The 18,945-nt window shown below is 42.3% G+C and overlaps 1 long non-coding RNA gene across 2 annotated transcripts; it reads left to right on the plus strand.

Moving 5' to 3' along the window:
- The first annotated feature begins 141 nt into the window (after nt 1-141).
- Nucleotides 142-17,687, plus strand: LOC125923203 (uncharacterized). 2 transcript variants are annotated; one of them, XR_007457934.1, is made up of 4 exons: nt 142-357; nt 848-873; nt 16,791-16,935; nt 17,233-17,687. It is a non-coding gene; the product is annotated as an uncharacterized LOC125923203 (long non-coding RNA). The 2 variants fall into 2 exon arrangements; XR_007457935.1 differs by having other exon boundaries at nt 16,791-17,687.
- Nucleotides 17,688-18,945: the final 1,258 nt, after the last annotated feature.

An 18,945-nucleotide genomic window follows, 5' to 3' on the forward strand; every position in this document is an offset into this window, starting at 1 on the left:
ACTCTTTACATTTGTAGTAGAACCCTAAATTCTCACTTGTTTTATCAAAGATTAAATGTTTGTCCTCACTTTCAAATAATTCCGCAGGAGTATATTCCTCCCCCCCCCCCCCCCCCCCACTTTGGACAATTCTTTGTTCCCTCTGACTCTCCTGTCCACCTCTTTTCAAATTCTCAGAGAATCTGCAGAATACTCTCTTGCTGTTTTAGATGGGCTTGAGGCAAGTGTGGGAAACTTGCTCTGAATCCTCTGTTGCAGAAGACAACACTGAAGTGCAGAAGGATAACAGGGAAGAGATTTTACAGGCTTGTGGTGAATAAGCTCAAGAACCCAGAGAGAGCCTTGCAGTGAGCCCAGGTGGGTGAGTGGGATACTTTTCTGTTTTCTGTTTTCTATCCGAGGAGGAGAAAGATAGGCAGGTGATGTTTGGTTTGAGAGTGGGAAATACCCTCACTGAGGGTTGGCTTCATCTCAACCTTTCCCTCTCATCCAGCTCTGGTTCAGCTTTGGCCTGATGGGAGGCACCGTCTTTAGGTGGCAGGTCACTCCTAGGAAGAACCTCACTGTCTCCCCCTAGACTCTAACTTGTGCTGGGGTCACCCTTATCCCTGAACTTTGAGACTCCATCGTTGCTGGTACCTTCTGAGCACTGCTGTTGATCCCTATAGACATCCACACCACAAATAGTCTGGCTGGGGAAAAGATGGGTAGGACATCTCTTTAACAGTCCATACTGCTATTCAGATGGGGGAACAAATGAAGCTTCCTGGTCCCCAGTCTGCCATGACACAAACCTTTCTTGGTTTTAATACTTTTCTGACTGTTCCTTCTCCTCTTCTTTCTCCAGGTTCTTTTCCTTTGGACCACTCCATTGTAAGTTTTCTGTCCTATGCCCTCTTCTCTTCGGCTCTCCCTAAGGGTGCTCATCCAGTGCTATGACTGTCAGTGCCAAGGTGGTATTCAGTTGGTGTGTGCATATAGGGCCATGGTAGCTGTTGATTGCTCCAATTGTTTCTGGTCCATCAGGTACCTGCTCTGATTGGTCAGTATCTATGCCTCACTATTTGTCTCTACTGGTTATTAATATTTTGAATATTATCTTTACTCCTAACATTATATTCCTCTCCAAATCTCCCTGAGTTCAGACCTTTATATGTCATCTACCAATCTTAATTGCTATGACCCTCGGGGAAACTTGAGCCAAATACGTCTCAAAACAGAACTTATGAGCTGTAGTTGCTCTTCTACTTAAATGTCCTAACTTGGCTACTGGTGTGTGCCCCATAAAAATGAATGCTATCCTGGATTCATCCATCTGCCTTTCCTCTGTCATCCAGCGAGTCACTGCCCTTAGACATCTCTGAATACAGACCCTCCACCTGCATTGCCTTCTCGGGTCTGTCATCCCTTCTAAATGGGTTCTCTCTCTCTGTGTTGCCTCCAATATAGCCTTCTTGCCTCCTCAGACTTTTCCTTTTAAGCAAATTATATTTAAGCATATCTGCTAAAAATCTTAAATTGATTCATAGTGCCTTCAGGATAAAGTTTTAAGCATGAACTGGCCCCTGTTTCCCTCTCCAGATTAGTCTCCAGCCAGTGTCTCCTCATGTCCCATATCCTAGTGGATGCAACCTATTTGCTATGGGAATTCCTGCCTCCATGTTCTTTTAGTTCTTTTGTTTCTTCTTTCCTCTTCTTCACCCCTTGGCAACTGTTAAGCCTTCAAGGTCCAGTTCAGGCTGACTCCCCTGTGACCTCCACAAGATGACTTCATCCTGAATACTTCACCTGTATCATATACTTTGTCTTCATTTTGATACCTAACCTTGATTTATTATTTATTTTTTTCAACTTCTCCACTACATTGTAGGCGATGTGACAGCAAGGGCTTGTCTCAACCATCTTTGTATCCTTATGTTCAGTTTTTAGTAACATTTTACTTAACAAATGAATGATAGACGTTTGTACCCTTGCGATATTTAAAGTTCATTAATTTTTAAAATTCTTCCTGAGTATTGTAAATGGAATGCAAAGAAAAAATACCAGAACAAAGTCACATCACATACAACCTGCTGAATGGTTATGTTTTTTTGAGCAATATAAGCAAGATTTCAGATTTGACCTTAAACCCAGTGAATTTTTTACCGGCTTCAGAAATCAGGAAGTGTTTTGTGAGCCAATCTGATTTTCTTGTATTATCAGTCTGTAACTGCTGAAAGCTCAGCATTGTATTGCTAATTAATCCACAAATTCCATTGTTCTCTATCATTGTGTTTCCTTCCCTGGGGTTGTTATAATCCTCTAATTATATAGTTAGTCCTTAGAATAGATTTTGTTTATTTTTTTTTCCGTTGAAAGTATGGCACCTCTGGAAAGCAGATTAACCCTTTAGGAATGAACATAATTTTTATGGTTCTACCAGTTCCCATTGTCTTCCCAGAGCTCTTACAGCTAACTTATGGAGGGGACTGACCACTGGCTTCAGAACCCTCCATGGGATGAGGAACACATTACAGACCTCCTGGACAGAATGGTCTATGGGGCAGCAATTTTAGCAAGCCCTGAAGGGAATTCCAGACACTGTATTTGAGAACTGTAGTTCTACATCATGTAATAACTGTCAGTCCAGAACTTCAAGTATCCCCAGTATTGGTTTTCTTTGGCGGAGAGATATATGTGAGTGGGAAGGGAATCGGTCCATTTAAAAAAGTGTTGTCCATATTTGTGCTTATTAAATAGCCTTGACTTAGAATCTGGAGAATATAGAAGCGTACGTAGCAAAGTAGCTTCTTGGTTTTCTGTGTGTTGAACCACAGGGGTTTTACTTGGTGACCATGTAGGCCAGATGACCATGTAGGTATTATTCTCCAGCACCTCTTCCCTCAATTTGGCCTTCTTTGACAAAGGGTGACTGGGACAGCAGAAGGTCTGACCTTGTCCCCTTCCTGGAAGAGACAATAAGAGGTTTATGAACCTACATTAGGCTTTTTCCTTGTTCCTGGGAGTCTGAAAGGATGCAATTAGGGAGGGGCCAGCAGAAGGGATGAAAGAAAACAAATATGTCTCCCCACAGTCTTGTGATTTGCTGGCCAAGGAGAGGGAAGCTTCCTGAGAAGTCTGAATGAATATTACAAAAATATTTTCTTCCTCGTCGTGGGTTTAGACTGAGTATTTGTGTTGGTCCTTTGTAGGTGTGTGTGCATGTGTGTGGTCTAACCAGTTAGCCAGCTGCAAAAATCAGGGCAGCAGATGGCGTGCCTGCTACTCACAGGGAGCAGAGGCTCCAGCTTATAGGGTCACGCCCTTCCTGGACCTCCCTGTGAGACAACACTGAAGCCCTGCCCTCCTGGACAGTTTGCCAGCCTGGGACATTAATGGGCATTGTAGTCGAGCCTCCCACCCCCCCACCCCCCCAGGGCTTCCTTGTGGACAATGACTCCCATTTAAGGAAATGAATTATTGGCCAGAGAAGAGATGAATCTAGAAATCACCACCTCTGTGTAGGAGCTTTCTGAAAGGTGGATGGATATTTGCACAGGAAGGTCAGAAGAGGGAACTCCTTGGTAAGAGAGGTGTGAAAAGGAAAGGCTGACTGGGGCCATGGGGTGAGTCCTAGGGAGACCCCTTTGTAAAAACTTGACTTCACAAGTGCCTCTCTCTTGGATTCTGGAAAAGTTCTGTTTTGTGCATAGCATGAAGTTTTGTTCTTCCAGCTTACACTTTCCTTGGGAAGGAAGGAAGGCCAAACCTTCACTTTCCTACGATAGGGTGGAGGAGATTGGTGTTGGGTGACCCAAGTTACCAAATGAACAAATCACTGTCTGACAAGTGGGAAAGCAAACATCCAAAGGAAGCCAACATATTCTCCAGGAGTCCTACGAGGACAATCCTTTGTCCCCAACACTTGACGGGGAGGTCACAGTACCAGCTTCAGAATGCTGCTCAGGCACCAAGGGCTCTCAAGCCCAGGTGAGCCTCTGGAGCATCACTATGACCCCAACTGGAATAACCTGATAAGTCTGTGCAATGAGAAATACAAAATAAGCTCTGAAAGTAATTGTCCATCTCTGTTCTGGTGATTTTCATGCATCTCTCTCTTGAGTAGCAAATATACTAGAGTTCAGAGGCAAGGGAAGGAAATCCTATATTTTTTCTTTTTATCTTGTGGTTAAATGGGACACCAAAAGTCTCTGTGTGGATACAGGGACTTCTGTGAAGGCAAAGGCTGGGAAGAAGCCCCAAGCTGTGGCTGGGGCAGAGAGGACAGAGGATGAGGTGGAGGGGAGGGAAGTATTAGCTCTCTGTGGGGGCTTAGGGGACTTACAGCACCAAGAATGGGGGGAATAAGATGCCAGCCCAGCAGTAGGTAGAAAGAGCTAGTTTTCATTTGGTAAGATTTGAAGGACACTGGAAAGGTAAGAAGCCCTTCATTCTATGGAGATCTGGTTTCCTTTCTTGGGGTCTTCCCCTCTGTTGGGCCAGGTTTCTATAAAGCAAGGAGCTGTCATCCAAAGCTCAGGCCTTTCCCTGAGCGGCTCCATAGTGGGGAACGTGAAGGCTCTGGACATCTACAAGTGAATTGTCACCACAGCTCAGGGCTGAGAGGGCCCTAAAATTTACTTTTTATGATGTTACAATGGTGGTTTGAGCCAACTCTTGGAATAAAGTTTTCTAACAGATTGAAACTGTTCTTTCCCATCACAAGGATGCAGCTCAGTGTGCTAACCTTCAATGTGATCCCTGCCTTCCCTCTTTCAAATAGTAAATACAACTTCTATATGTAATTAATGGAACCACCGTGTTTGGTTCATTCTCCACCATGGATGAGTGTGCTTATGAATAGTTTTGGTTTTTTTTTTCCTCTTAAGGATAGTGTTGGGGTTATGACATAACTGTGGTTATCTGGCTAAGGGAATAGGTTTCCCATTTGGACCACCTGCTTTTCAGGCATATATGAGCTTTGAAACTTCTCTTTAGTAAGTCTTTTCAACCTAATCCAGTATAGTTTCTGCCATATAATAGATGCCAATAAATTTTGTTGAGTTGCACGCTGGATATTGGTGTTAGAACTGCACATTGGAGTATCTTGGAGGCAGGCATTTTAAAATACAAATACCATCAGTTGCTTGGCTGGTCTGAAATGCCATTCAGATTTTAGCCTCTCAGTCTGTATGATATTGATTCTGCTTTTCTTTCTGATGATGTGTTTCAGGAATGTCACCAGCATGTTTCTTTTTGATTTGGGTCAGCTGGCAGAAAGGCAAGGCTGCTAATAAATTGTGAATGAGTATATGGCTGAAAGCATGAACATTTTGAAGGAGAAAGTTACTAAGGAACAGTTAGTGGCTGATTTTTCAGCATCATAGTTTATGGGTTCCCTATCATAATTCCTGCTATTAATTATATGTAATAGCATTTCTGCTATTAGCTTCAAGGAGTCTTCATTTTTGCTTTCATAGGAATTTTAAAGGTGGCATGATTTTGAAATTAACCATCCATAAAACTGGAGGAATTTTGTGACTATATTTATGAACTAAATGGGCCGATTTTCTTAAACTGAGCAGAAATTACGATTTGGTGCTCGTAAGGGTAGAAGGTAGGATGTAGGGTGAGGTGGCTCAGAGATACAGCTAAGTGTCATTAATAAGCATAATGACATTGCCTAACAATGACAGGGAGAAGATAGAGTGGAGTATAAAAGGACTCTGCAGATCTGTCTTGATGTGATTGATTTCAGTGATTTATAATTCTGTGTGTGTGCTTTGGTCCATAGCACTAATTATTGAAGATGGACTAAGCTTGAAAGGGGGAATACCCAGCCTGTCTTTAGGAGTCTTCTACTGTTACGTGAATATGACATTTAATCACATTAAACGTCTACTATTGCTTATTGTTCATAAGAGACAGGGTAGATAATGAGTTCACCTAGAGCAGCTCCCTGTCATCTGTGAGCCCTTTACCAGCCTGTAATTTACCTGGCCCTGGGCCCCCACTCCTAAGGGTACCGGAAAAGCCAGAGAACGGACGAGATTTCTGAAGGTGTTAGTGTTAAAAAAGAGCACCAAAATAGTCATCCAGGGGAAAGTCACACTCCCTCTCCCTGCCGTAAGTTCATTTTATAGCTTGAGGTCTGGCATTTTGAAGTTCCTATGTACTACAACTACGGACTAGTACTAGGAACTTTGGGGACTAGGGTGTTTTGCTTACAGAGGTCTTAATTTGGATTTCTGTCTGTCTCTTATTTTTGCTTGTATTTACCGTCACACTATTTTTCTTGAGAGTGTTCTTTGCCTGCCTTTCATAATATTGTGGGAAGAGTCGTGAGAAGACTAATGGGGAAATGAGGAGCCCAAGCCCATAAGGGAAGAATCCAAGAGACTCCTCAGAGAGGAGCCAGGCTGCAGCTGTCCAACAGCATCCCTGTTGCCCGACTTCCGGATGGTTCCCAAAGATCACATGCTTCAGTGTTTGAACTCATTGATTTCTTATAAGATTCTGGCTCAGGCATAGATTTCCCTTAAATTGTTAACTAACCTAAAATATTCAAAATGTGATATGACAGGCAAATCAGGAACGCAGAAGTTACCCAGTTCAAGGATCACTGACTCTTTGATGCCTGTATTCAGTACAAAAATGTACCTTTTTAAATTTGAGATCTACTTACAAATGCATTTAAATTGTTAAGAAGCCATATTGAGAGAGTAGTATCGGCAGCTTCAGAGAGGCTGATGTATTATCAGATCCCTTCTTAGGCTTCCCTTGCTCAACGTCCTCAGCTTTCCCCAACCCCTGGCTCCACCAGCGTCTCATTTCCTGTAGGAGAAGGCCTTAGTCTAAGTGGATCTTTCTTCAGGCAGTGCTAAGGGGGCCAAGAGGCTGAAGTCTAAAAGCACAGGGCCCTGGGGATCTTCTGGGTGCTCAAGGTTACCCTGGATCAGGAGTGTTATATCCTGCTTCCTGCTCCAGCTCTTTCCTGGTCCCTGTCTTATTTTTGCTTGCATTTACCTTCTGTCATCATGGTTGAGGATGATAAAAGAATGTAGTTAGAAGTCATTTGCCACTGCTCTTAATCCTCCTCCCCGCTATCTCCCAATCTGTTATAGTGATACCAGGTGGAAGCTTGGTGTTGGGGCTGATATGACTCCCCACCATCCTCTTATCAGCTCTGCTTTACCAAGCATGGGCTGATGCCCTGCTAGTTTTTAGTGCTAAGGCACTGTTACACCTGACTCAGTCCTATTAAAGATATCTAGCATCCAGTGGATCACCCCTGGGGATTTCCTCAGAGCTCCTCAAATGCCAGTAGGACTCTCAGAGCTGCAGCTCGATCTGGACTTGTAGTTTAGAGCTGTGAGTTCCTTGGAAGGTCTAGAGGTGGGGCCATGGAGTGATAGAAAACAGGATTTTTTTTAAGTTTATTTATTTATTTTGAGAGAGAGCACACACACGTGCACGTGTATGCGTGGGAGAGAGGCAGAGAGAGCAGGAGAGAGAGAGAATCCCACGCAGGCTCCATGCCCAGCGAGGAGCCAGACTCAGGGCTCGATCTCATGATGGTGAGATCATGACCTCAGCCGAAACCAAGAGTTGGATGCTTAACCGACTGAGCCACCGAAGTGCCCTAGAAACAGGGGTTTGAGAAGGGGGTATATATATCTTCACTTTATGCTCTTATCAACTGAATGCACCTTTTTAATGGAATAATTGCCTTTAATATCTGTAAATGCATATTGATAGTTTTAGAGTGAGATTATTTTCTATTTGTTGCATTAACTGTCAAGGTGTATCATCCTAAACATTAAGGTGACTGTGGATCACCAGCACACATATGATGACATGGTAAGTTGAATAATGTTTTTTCAGTTTCAGTATGATTTACTCTTAATATCATCACAATAAATTAGCCATATAATTCATGAGTTTTAGAATGAATTAGATGTAATATTTTGGATCAGTGAAACTAATATTGCGGTAAGAGGAAAAATCAAGTCTAATGCATGCATTTTAATTTATTATAAAACAAATATGCCAGATTTGTCTACAATTCAGGAAGATTGCATAATTTATAGTGGCAGTTCATTTACAAAAGAACTAGGGTGACTTTTTTTTTTTTTTTGGTAAGCTATAAAACAAATTGGAGAGTGACTCTTATCCCATGAGTTATTTATAGTGGAAGATTAATAAAACCATTAAGCATGATGAATGAATTTTCAGTGACAGGCTTACAGCAAGAATACATATCAGCAACAATAAAAATATAATGAATTTTATGTTTTTAATCAGTCCAAAGAATTTTCCTAAACATAAAATTAAGTGATTTCATTTTTATCTGGTACAACATTAAAACTGTTTTATTGTGCAAGCTACATTTAACATGCATTGCCTATGCACCCAAACTAATTAAAACTCCTGAGGATAGAGGCCACATCTCATGTTCTTGCAGCCTGCATCCACAGTATTATTCTACACATAGTAGGTGCTTGCTAAATGTCTGTTGAATAAAATATGAACTTAATAATGACTTATACAGTTTTCAAATAAACTAGTCTCCATTAGGAAAAGAGGTATATGGAGAAAAAGGCAACAAATTCATTTTGAATAGTTGTTTGCCTAAAAAAAAATAAAGAATGATTATTTGGTTAGAAGCAAGTTGACATTTGGGGATGTGGCTTCTCTTGTACATCCAGGTTCAGAAATTAGTATATAGTAAAAATTAATCTAGAAAATTTCTTACATTGACCATAATATTTAACATACCTGTTTGAGTATATAATCTATTTCCAAAAAGGAGGGATGAAAGGAAAGTCTCTATACAACTATCTGGGTGTCAGATCCATCTGTTTGGAAGATACCCAGCAAATTCCCAGGTGAATGGAGTCTAGAGGGGAGACACGTAAGGGTTGCTGCTTGACCACAAGATTGATGCCATTCTGTCTTAATACCAAACCTCTGTAACTATAATGTCTAAGAGATGCATAATGCTATGAGGATTAAACATAATAAGGAGTCACATTTTCTGTATCTAATAAGGATCAGATGCTAAAGTCAGAAGCTCCAGTGCCTTTTGTCCTATAAATAGGAGTTTTGTGAAGTGAAGTCCATGGCAATTCTTTGATTCAGTGAAATAATTTGCGAGTTGCCACAGCTCCATGCTTAAGCCATGTTGGAGCGAGGTTGGCACAGAGAGGTTTTGAGCCAGTTTGAACTGTTTGTTGAAGGCCTGTTTGGTTGGTTACTGGTCTCAGATAACAGCATACTACAGCATGCCAGTGAAACCAAGATATCATTTATGTTTGGAATTTGATTTCACCTTGTACAGGTTTCTAGAGGAGTCTGTCCAATGTTTTAAGATGGTCACAAGGCAGATTGATGAGGCATAATGGATCAGCACAACTTGTCATCATTTAAAGAAAAATGTGCAGCCTGGTGGGCAGTCTGAAGTTGATTAAATGACTGAGGTCCATCATTAATAATGTTTTATTTCTGTTCCATTTGTGTGAGTGCACCATACATTTCTTAGCCTTTCCTTTAATGATATCCTTACTAATTTAAGTGCCATGCAGGACTGTGTAAACCTGCTTAAGGAAACTGGATGATCAAAACTGAACCAAGGGTTATCCTGAAATAACTTGATGGTTTAGATGCCAGGAATGCTGAGTTAATTTTAGGCTTGGAATATCAGTGGCTGCAATGGCTTATCTTAGCAACGAGATATATTTCTGACAGTACTACGGAGAGCTTCAGCTACAACATGGTTTTCCAGGGGTCACAAGGGCACTGATACTTGCCATGTTGTTGAGTAAAACCTGAATGATGGAGAGTGTGGATTTCATGAGCTCCACGAATCTTTGTGTTCTTCTCATTTAATCACGCTTAATATTTCCAACCCAGAGTGGAACATAATGAACCCTGTTCCAACAGGCCTGGCATTCTATGGGAGCAGAGTAGCTGGGCCTCCATAGGCCGAGTTGCTCTGGAATAAGAGTCTTCTACATATTGCTTTATCCCGCCAGCATCCTCTGGCCAGACTGCCATGGATGCTCCTCTCCTCCCATTGGTGTATCCTACCACTTGAGTTGTTCTCCATTTACAAAATGGGAATAGTGGTCCTTCCTTCGAGTGCCTATGATCTTGTGTGTAAAAGTGCTAACTAACTGTATATGGCATTTGAATGTACACTGAGAAGCTCCATACACACATGGGCACAGCTCACCGTCACTGTGGAGGTGCATTTGCTGTACCGTCGTAACCCAAAGTACAGATTCAAAACCCATTGGTTTGTGTACTGTGCGCATAAGAGTAGTTTCCATGAGAGAGGACCTCAAAAGATGGGCAAAACTGCATAAATCCTATGTGTGTGTGCTATGGACTGAGTTCTCTCAAAATCCATATGTTGAAACCCTCTCCCCCACTGTGATGATGTTAGGAGTAGGGTTGTAGTTAGGTCATGAGGGTAGGATCCTCTCGCTATGATTAGTGCCTTTACAAGAAGAAACACAAGAAGGTCTTTCTCTCTGCCATGGAAAGACACAGTGAGGAAGCAACCATCCACAGCTGGGAAGAAAGCGCTTACTAGAACCCCACCATTCTGATGTCCTGATCTCAGACTCTAGCCTCCAGAACTGTAGGCAATGTCTATTGTGTAAGCTGCCTAGCCTATGGTATTTTGTTAAAGTAGCCAGAACTGACTAAGATGGTGTGTTTCCAGAAAACATTTATCTAGAACCTAGCATCATCCCTCAGGGTAATAGTCTTACACTGACTCATGTCTCCTTATATGCAAGAATCAGCTTACAGCAGGACAAAGGAGTGATAATTTCAGCATCAGCCAACATTAGTGCCATATTAGTGCAGTGTGCTGCTGTCATGAGGGCCTGAGAAGTTTTCTTTTTTGTAAGGATGCAGTTACATGAGGTTTTCAGGATAGAGCGGCTGTGTTTCATGCAGTTCTGTTTTTGTTTGTTTGTTTGTTGTTTTGTGATACTTGAGGATAGTTCAAAGCATCTCTTACAGGAAAGGTCTACGATCATTTGCTGTCACTGAAATTCTTGGATTCTGATTTTTTTCTTTAACTTAAAAACAATGTTTTTTGATGTTAGAGAGACAGAGCATGAGCAGGGGAGGGGCAGAGAGGGAGACAGAATCCTAACAAGGCTCCAGGCTCTGAGCTGTCAGCACAGATGCAGGGCTCGAACCCACAAACCAAGAGATTTGACCTGAGCCAAAGTCTGATGCTCAACCAACTGAGCCACCCTGGCGCCCCTTCTTTAAATATTTTCTAAAAAATTGGGGCGCCTGGGTGGCTCAGTCGGTTAAGTGGCCGACTTCGGCTCAGGTCATGATCTTGCACTCTGTGAGTTCGAGCCCCGCATCGGGCTCTGTGCTGACAGCTCAGAGCCTGGAGCCTGTTTCGGATTCTGTGTCTCCCTCTCTCTGACCCTCCCCCGCTCATGCTCTGTCTCTCTCTGTTTCAAAAATAAATAAACGTTAAAAAAAAATTAAAAAAAAATATTTTCTAAAAGATCAATTGCTTACAAATTTTGAATGCTGTCAGTCATTCCCTACCCTTGCCTCTTTTCTGGAATTGCAGTGCTCTGTGTACAAAATTTGTAAGGAGTGGTAGTGCTTGAATGCTTATGTCTCTAGAAAAAATTATTCACTCAATTTATTTTTATTTCTCCTGGGTTTTTGTTGTTGTTGTTGTTGTTATTGTTGTATATTAGGCTCTTGTCATAGTTTTTTTCTGTGTCTTTTAATTTTTAGAAGCTCTATCACCTTTACAGTACATATGAGAATAAGTTATAAACACACACAGAACATTTTCCACAAAGTGAATTTTCTTGCATAAGGAGTTTATTGTGTTACTGAGCCTCTAATAGGGAAATGTAATCAGCAGATAAGAATGAGAAATGGGAACTCCCTCCCCCTTTTCTCTATCATTTACACTGATCAATTTACCTTTGATTATCTGCTATGTGTAAAAGGTAACATGATGGCAGATAAAACTTAGTTTAGAGTTTGAAAGCACACATCATTCTAACAGCACAGACAGGCATGCATTTGCCCTCGGTATTTGGGAAGACCTGACAATTCCATAAAAACAGACTTTATAGAATGTGTAGCTACCCTGTCCATTTGAGATCATACAGTTTTTTTAATGTTTTATTTTTAAGGGAGAGAGAACACAAGTGGGGGAGGGTCCGAGACAGAGGGGGACAGGGGTTCAGAAGCAGACTCTGCCCTGAAAGCTTCAGTGCTGACAGTGTGGAGCCCAGCGTGGGGCTTGAATTCACTAACTGTGAGGTCATGACCTGAGCTGAAGTCAGACACTCAACCAACTGAGCCGCCCAGAAGCCCCCAGATCATACAGTTTGTAATGTACATGCTGGACAGGTGTTTTTAAGTCACCTCAAGTCCTTTTCAGAAATGGAGATACACGTTAATAAATAAGCCACCAAATAAGCAAAGAGATATGGACATATTTTATCCCCCGGAATCAGCACAGTACTGCCACTAAAGCCGGAGAGGTATAGATGCGGGCATCAGGGTCAGGAGCACTCTGGATCATTTTCAGGTTGCCAGTCGGAGTTGAAAGCCCAGTTCTGCCACACAAGGTAGTCCATCTGCCAACCGATGCACCATTCGATCAAGAACAGGAAGAGTAACTCAAGGAGGGCGGTGTGACTGCTTAGAGCCTGATGTTCCAAACAAGATGGGGACTAATCGAGCAGTGGTACAGCCCCCCCCCCCCCCCCCCCCCCCCCCGGGTGCAGAACTCAGACAGGAGCCTCAGCTGGCCTCTCTTGCTATTTCACTGGCCTCCACCAGCAGCTACACTTCATTTCAAATTGGCAAAAGAAGATTTACTCAGAGTCTGGATTTATACAGCCTCTGCATGACACAGTTTGTCCCCTGATCTGCAATTCTAATAGACTGCTACATCTGAATGCTCACTGTATTTCACTGGATACATTTGTACATATATGATGCTGAGTTAAGGTAGTGGGTTTTGGTTGATGCATGTGGTTGGTTTGCTGGGGTTGCTGTAACAAAGGACCAGCTACTGAGTGGCTTAAACAGAAACTTGTGTCATAGCTCTGGAGGCGGGAAGTCCAAGATCAAGGGGTCAGCAGGCTGCTCTCTCTCTAAAGGCATCAGGGAGGAATCTATTCCAGGCTTCTCTCCTGGCTTCTGGTAGTTCACTGGCTTGTGGCAGCCTAACTACAGTCTTCACATGGCGTTCTTTCGGGGTGTGTGTCTGTGTCCAAATGTCTCCTTTTAATAAGGACACCAGTCATATTCTGGCCACCCTACTCCATCGTGGCCTCATCTCAACTACATCTGCAGCCACCCAATTTCCAAGTAAGGTCACATTCTGAGATATCTGAAGTTAGGACTTCAACATAAGAATTTTGGGGAGACACAATTCAGTCCATAATCGTGCAATTGGCATGAAGATAATCAACTTATAGAGGGTTAGCACCAGTAGGATCCTAGAAGATTAATTATCAGATGCAACCCTCTTATGAGATTAGTGGGCAGTAAAGAGCACATTATTTTAAAAATTAAATTAAACGAAGTGTCTTCTAAACGTTCTGTAATAATTAAAGCTCCTTTATGATTTCTCATATCTCTCTCCCAACCCAAATGGCCCTCCTCTTTCTTTGACTCTCTGCCATCATCCCAGCTCTAGCTCACCTTTATTGACTTCAGGAAATCTTGCTTAAGTATTCTCACCAGCACACTGCCCAGTTCTATTCTTGTAACCTGCACCACTAACCTGATTTTTATTAACTGGCATCTGAAATGTATATACCACTTTATGGTTTTTTTCTTTAAAAATTTTTTTTAACGTTTATTTATTTTTGAGACAGAGAGAGACAGAGCATGAACAGGGGAGGGTCAGAGAGAGGGAGACACAGAATCTGAAACAGGCTCCAGGCTCCGAGCTGTCAGCACAGAGCCCGACGTGGGGCTCGATCTAACGGAGCTCGAGATCATGACCTGAGCTGAAGTCAGCCGCCCAACTGACTGAGCCACCCAGGCGCCCCATTTTCTTTAAATTTTTAAAAACTGTTTACTTATTTTTGAGAGAGACAGAGTATGAGGGAGGGAGGGGCAGAAAGAGGCAGAGACACAGAATCTGAAGCAGGCTCCAGGCTCTGAGCTGTCAGCACAGAGCCCAATGCAGGGCTCGCTCAAACTCACGAACTGTGAGATCATGACCTGAGCCAGAGTTGAACGCTTAACCGACTGAGCCACCCAGGTGCCCTGATATCACTTTATGTTTTTTTTTTTAATGTTTTTTTATTTTTTTATTTTTGAGAGAGACAGAGACAGAGTGTGAGTGGGGGAGGGGCAGAGAGAAAGGGAGACAGAATCCAAAGCAGGCTCCAGGCTCTGAGCAAGCTGTCAGCACAGAGCCTGATGCAGGGCTTGAACTCACAAACTGCGAGATCATGACCTGAGCCGAAGTCCGACGCTTAACTGACTGAGCCACCCAGGTGCCCCAATATCACTTTATGTTTTTATTGTGCCATGTGTTTATTAGACCTGGCATTTGTAGATGGAACATTTTCTGGTTCTGTTGGTAAAAGGAACTTTGATACCTAGGCACATGAAGCTTTTCTGACATACAAATTTTAATCACCCGAGTTTTGAAGAGTGGATGTGCGAATGTGTGGGGATCAGGCTGTGGGGTGAGGTGGTAATGAGTAGTTGAGTTAGTGAGTGCCTAGCTGACCATTCCCTACTCAAAAGTCAAACTAACTGGCATCCTGCTCTTTGATAATGTAGGTCTTTTGAGGGGAATATATATGGAATCATGTATTTCAGAATTTTAGAAGGTTCCCAGGAACATAAGATTCTACTGTTCTTGTCTCTATTATATGGTTATATGTTCCTTGAAGGCAGGAACCTTCTCTTTTCCTCCTTTCTGCCTAACGTACTGTTGGGGGAAGTCATGCATGTTAACTTATTACATTAGTTAGTGAAGCCCGAGGTTATCTGAATGTAAATAAGGTGAAGAAAGACATACTCTTTTTTAAAATTCATTTTAACATTTTTGTTTATTTATTTGTTTAAAAGATTTTTAAAAATCTTTATTTATTTTTGAGAGAGAGACAGAATGTGAGCAGGGGAGGAGCACAGAGAGAGAGGGAGACACAGAATCTGAAGCAGGCTCCAGGCTCTGAGCTGTCAGCACAGAGCCCAATGCAGGGCCAAACTCACAAACCGTGAGATCATGACCTGAGCCAAAGTCAGACGCTCAACAGACTGAGCCACCCAGGCGCCCCTGTTTATTTGTTTTTTAAAGTTCATTTATTTATTTTTTTTGAGAGAGAGAGAAAGAGCAGGGGAGGGGCAGAGAGAGAGGGAGAGGGAATCCCAAGCAGGCTCTACGCTGTCAGTGCAGAGCCCCATATGGGGTTCGAACTCTGTGAGATCATGACCTGAGCCAAAACCGAGAGTCGGATGCTTAACCGACTGAACCCCCCAGGGTTCTCAGGAAATCAGTATTTAAATATATTATTCCCGCCATGATTTAGAATTGTCTAAACATTGTACTTTATGTCTAGTGTATGGAAATGTCTTGATGATGAATTCACTTAATACCTACTTGTATTATCTTGTCTTCTTGCAGTTAATTGAATGAACAAATTTAGTCAACCTTAGTCATAAAGTTCCAGGACACAGTGTAATCAAATAATATTGTACTCCTAATTCCTGCTAAACATGAGTTTTTGTAATGATATTAGAGTCAAAAGTTTACTGTAATCCCTCTGCAACGTTTAAAAAATCGTCATGAGGTAAGCCTGCCACCTGCTGGTCAAGGTTCATCACTTCATTTTACATTGCAAATAAATTTGACATTTTTCATTACAGCATGGGAATGTAATACAATTTGAAGCAATTCTGCACACACACTTTTGAGATTCCCTAGGTTGTCACAAATTATTGAAGCTTGACATTCTAACAGTTGTCATCCCCCCAAGGCTTTCATGTTTATTCTTCCCTCTTTTTAAAAAAATTTTGATGTTTATTTTTGACAGAGAGAGAGTGCAATGGGGGAAAGGTAGGGAGGGAGACACAGAATCCCAAGCAGGCTCCAGGCTCTGAGCTGTTAGCGCAGAGCCCGATGCGGGACTCCAACTTATGAACCGTGAGATCACGACCGAGCTGAAGTCAGGTGCTTAACCGACTGAGCCACCCCAGGAGTCCCTATTCTTCCCTCCTGATAACCATTGATAACAGATCTACAGCTGTGTATTTCTGAGTCTTTGATATAATGTAAGTTTGATTCTGGCTTCTTTCTCTTGAGCAATTATATACCAAGAATCTATCTGTAGCTAGGAGGTCCCTAAATGCTGCTAAACCCCCTACAGAATTGCACTCCTGTGCCTCTTCTTTTTCTGATCACTGTGGCACAAACATACTGGTAATGCTTCTGTGTCCCCTTTTGGGACCCCACCGGTGCTTTCCCTCATTTATCGGGGCAGCCCTGAGCCCAGCCTTAGGTCATTCATCATTCAGTCCATTCAAAACCTCAGTTTTCTCATTTGTAAAATAAGGCTAATAATTCTGCTTCCAGTTGTTTTGAACATTAATTTGGGTAATGCACGAAAAGCAGTTAGCTTCATTATTATTCATTAACCTTGTAAGATTTTACTGTATGTCTATTATCAATGGTTAGAAGATTCTTCGAGATGTAACATCATTATTTCTCACCTTAGTATATTGTCAAATCCACTTTTTAAAATCCTTGTTTTCTTTCCTTTTGTACTTTGAAGATCCCCTTCACTGGCAGATGGACTTTGCAACCCCAGGGACTAGAAATTGAGCCCATCACTATTAACATGACAGAAATCATCTGGAGGCTGGAGAGAAACGCCCCCGTGGGTCCTCCAAACATTTGAAGATTCTCCAGCTTTCCTCGTATGTTAATTAGTCTGCCCTCATTAAACCTAACTTTGTACTTGCTAGAAAGAGGGGATAATCATTATGACTATTTCTGTAAAAGAGAGTAAGTGAGGTAATTAGTTCAATAAATGTTAATTAAGTGCTAACCATATGCACTACTGGGAAGGTGCTGGATACAGAACATCAGAAGAGAGTCCCCGTTCAGAAGCAGTTCACAAAAATCTCTCAACTGTTTAAATCCCAATAACAAGTTAACACTCCTTATAAAATGTCACATTTAGATCTCCCAAGGTTTCTTTTTTACCTTTTTAGGTCCTACAAGCTTCAAGTGCCTGAAGTTTCTCATGTTTGCCTTCTCTCCTCGGTGGGATTGACAGGTATATCTGCTAGATGGGTCTCTGGCTATCCTGAATAAACGGTGTTCATGGTGTAAATTAAGCACTTGACAATCACATTCATCTTCTTGAAGTTTTGTTTGTTTATTTTTGAGAGAGAGAGAGCATGCGCGCGTGCTAGTGAGGAAATGAGAGAGAGAGAGAGAGAGAGAGAGAGAGAGAGAGAGAGAGAAACAAACAGAGAATCCCAAGTAGGGGCCACACTGTCAGCACAGAGCCCAGTGCAGGGCTCAAACTCACAAACCATGAGATCGTGACCTGAGCCAAAATCAAGAGTCGGATGCTTAACTGACTGAGCCACCCAGGTACCCCACGTTCATCTTTTTAAATGCAATGTTTATTTAGCAAATTCCTGCTATATGGGAAGTGTTCCATAAACATTTATTTTAATAATTGAAAAGAATTTTGAAGTTGTCAGGGTGCTATTTAATTTGAAAATGCTCAGTAATTGAAGTTTGGGAACAGCAGACAGTAGGTGCATCATTTGGTGCTCTTGGGATAAAGAGAAGGTGGCACAGTGTCTGGGACGTGAGACTGACACCCAGGAACTTGTATCTGTCTACACTTTCTGTTTCTTAGACTGGAGCCCCTTGGAACTCAGAGTCAGCCTCTGGCCATGGCAGATAGGTAATTGAAGCATTTAGAGAGAGATGTTGATAATAATTTTATTTTTACTAATTATAGAAGAAGGGCATATTCATTTCAGCTAATGAATAAAAATCCTCACCTGTAATAACATGACCCAGAGATATTGCTTGTTGGCATTTTCATGTAAGTCACTGGGCTTTTTACAATGAACACAGCTGTGTGCAATTCTTTTCCTCTCATTCTCTCTAAACCCCCCTCCAATCAGGCTTAAAAATCCCCCTCTACCCCATAGAACTGCTTTTGTCCAGGTTACCAAAAACATCCACTTTATGTGACCTGGTGGGTCAGTTCTCAGCTGTCAGCTAATCGACCAGTCAGCAGCTCTTGGCATGGTTGGCCATTCTCTCCTCCTTGTGGCTGTTTCTCCTCTGGCTTCTGGGGTGCCAGGCTGGTCTGGATGTTTCTGCCTCATTGGTTCCTCCTCAGCAGACTTAGCCTCTTCTTTCCTGCGGCCTGTCCAGGTTGGTTTGCTTTAGGCTTAGTTCTTGAACTTTTCTCTCTCTGTGTTTGGTGATTGTTCAAGCTCAAGGTTTGAATGCCGTCATTAGCTGCTGACCCCCAAATCTCATCTCCGGCCCCAACCTCCCACCTTAAACTCCAGACTGACATTCCCAGCTGCCCACTGCACATCTTCATTTGCATGTTTCATCAGTGAAGGAAACAGAAGACTATGCATGCTGACTACGAATGGAAGTTTAAACAATGGTTAGAAGGCCATTGGTTGGAAGAAAGGACAGTCAAAAATTGTCACGTGTGTTTTAGCCTACAGCAAGCACATGTCTGGAAGCCATGGCACATTTTGGGATCCTTGCACCAAATCTTTCAGGCTATAGTCAGTAAAGTCCTGAAGCTACTGTGAATAACAAGCACCCACCAACTATCCCCACGTGGGCATTTTTCAGAATGCTCAACCAGATGCCACTTGGAACCTCACTGCGGCTGCAACCACTTCCAGAGAACAAGTGCCTCAAAGTTCAGGCCT

The sequence above is a fragment of the Panthera uncia genome, chromosome B1, assembly GCF_023721935.1.
Source record: "Panthera uncia isolate 11264 chromosome B1, Puncia_PCG_1.0, whole genome shotgun sequence".
In the NCBI taxonomy this organism is placed as follows: Eukaryota; Metazoa; Chordata; class Mammalia; order Carnivora; family Felidae; genus Panthera; species Panthera uncia.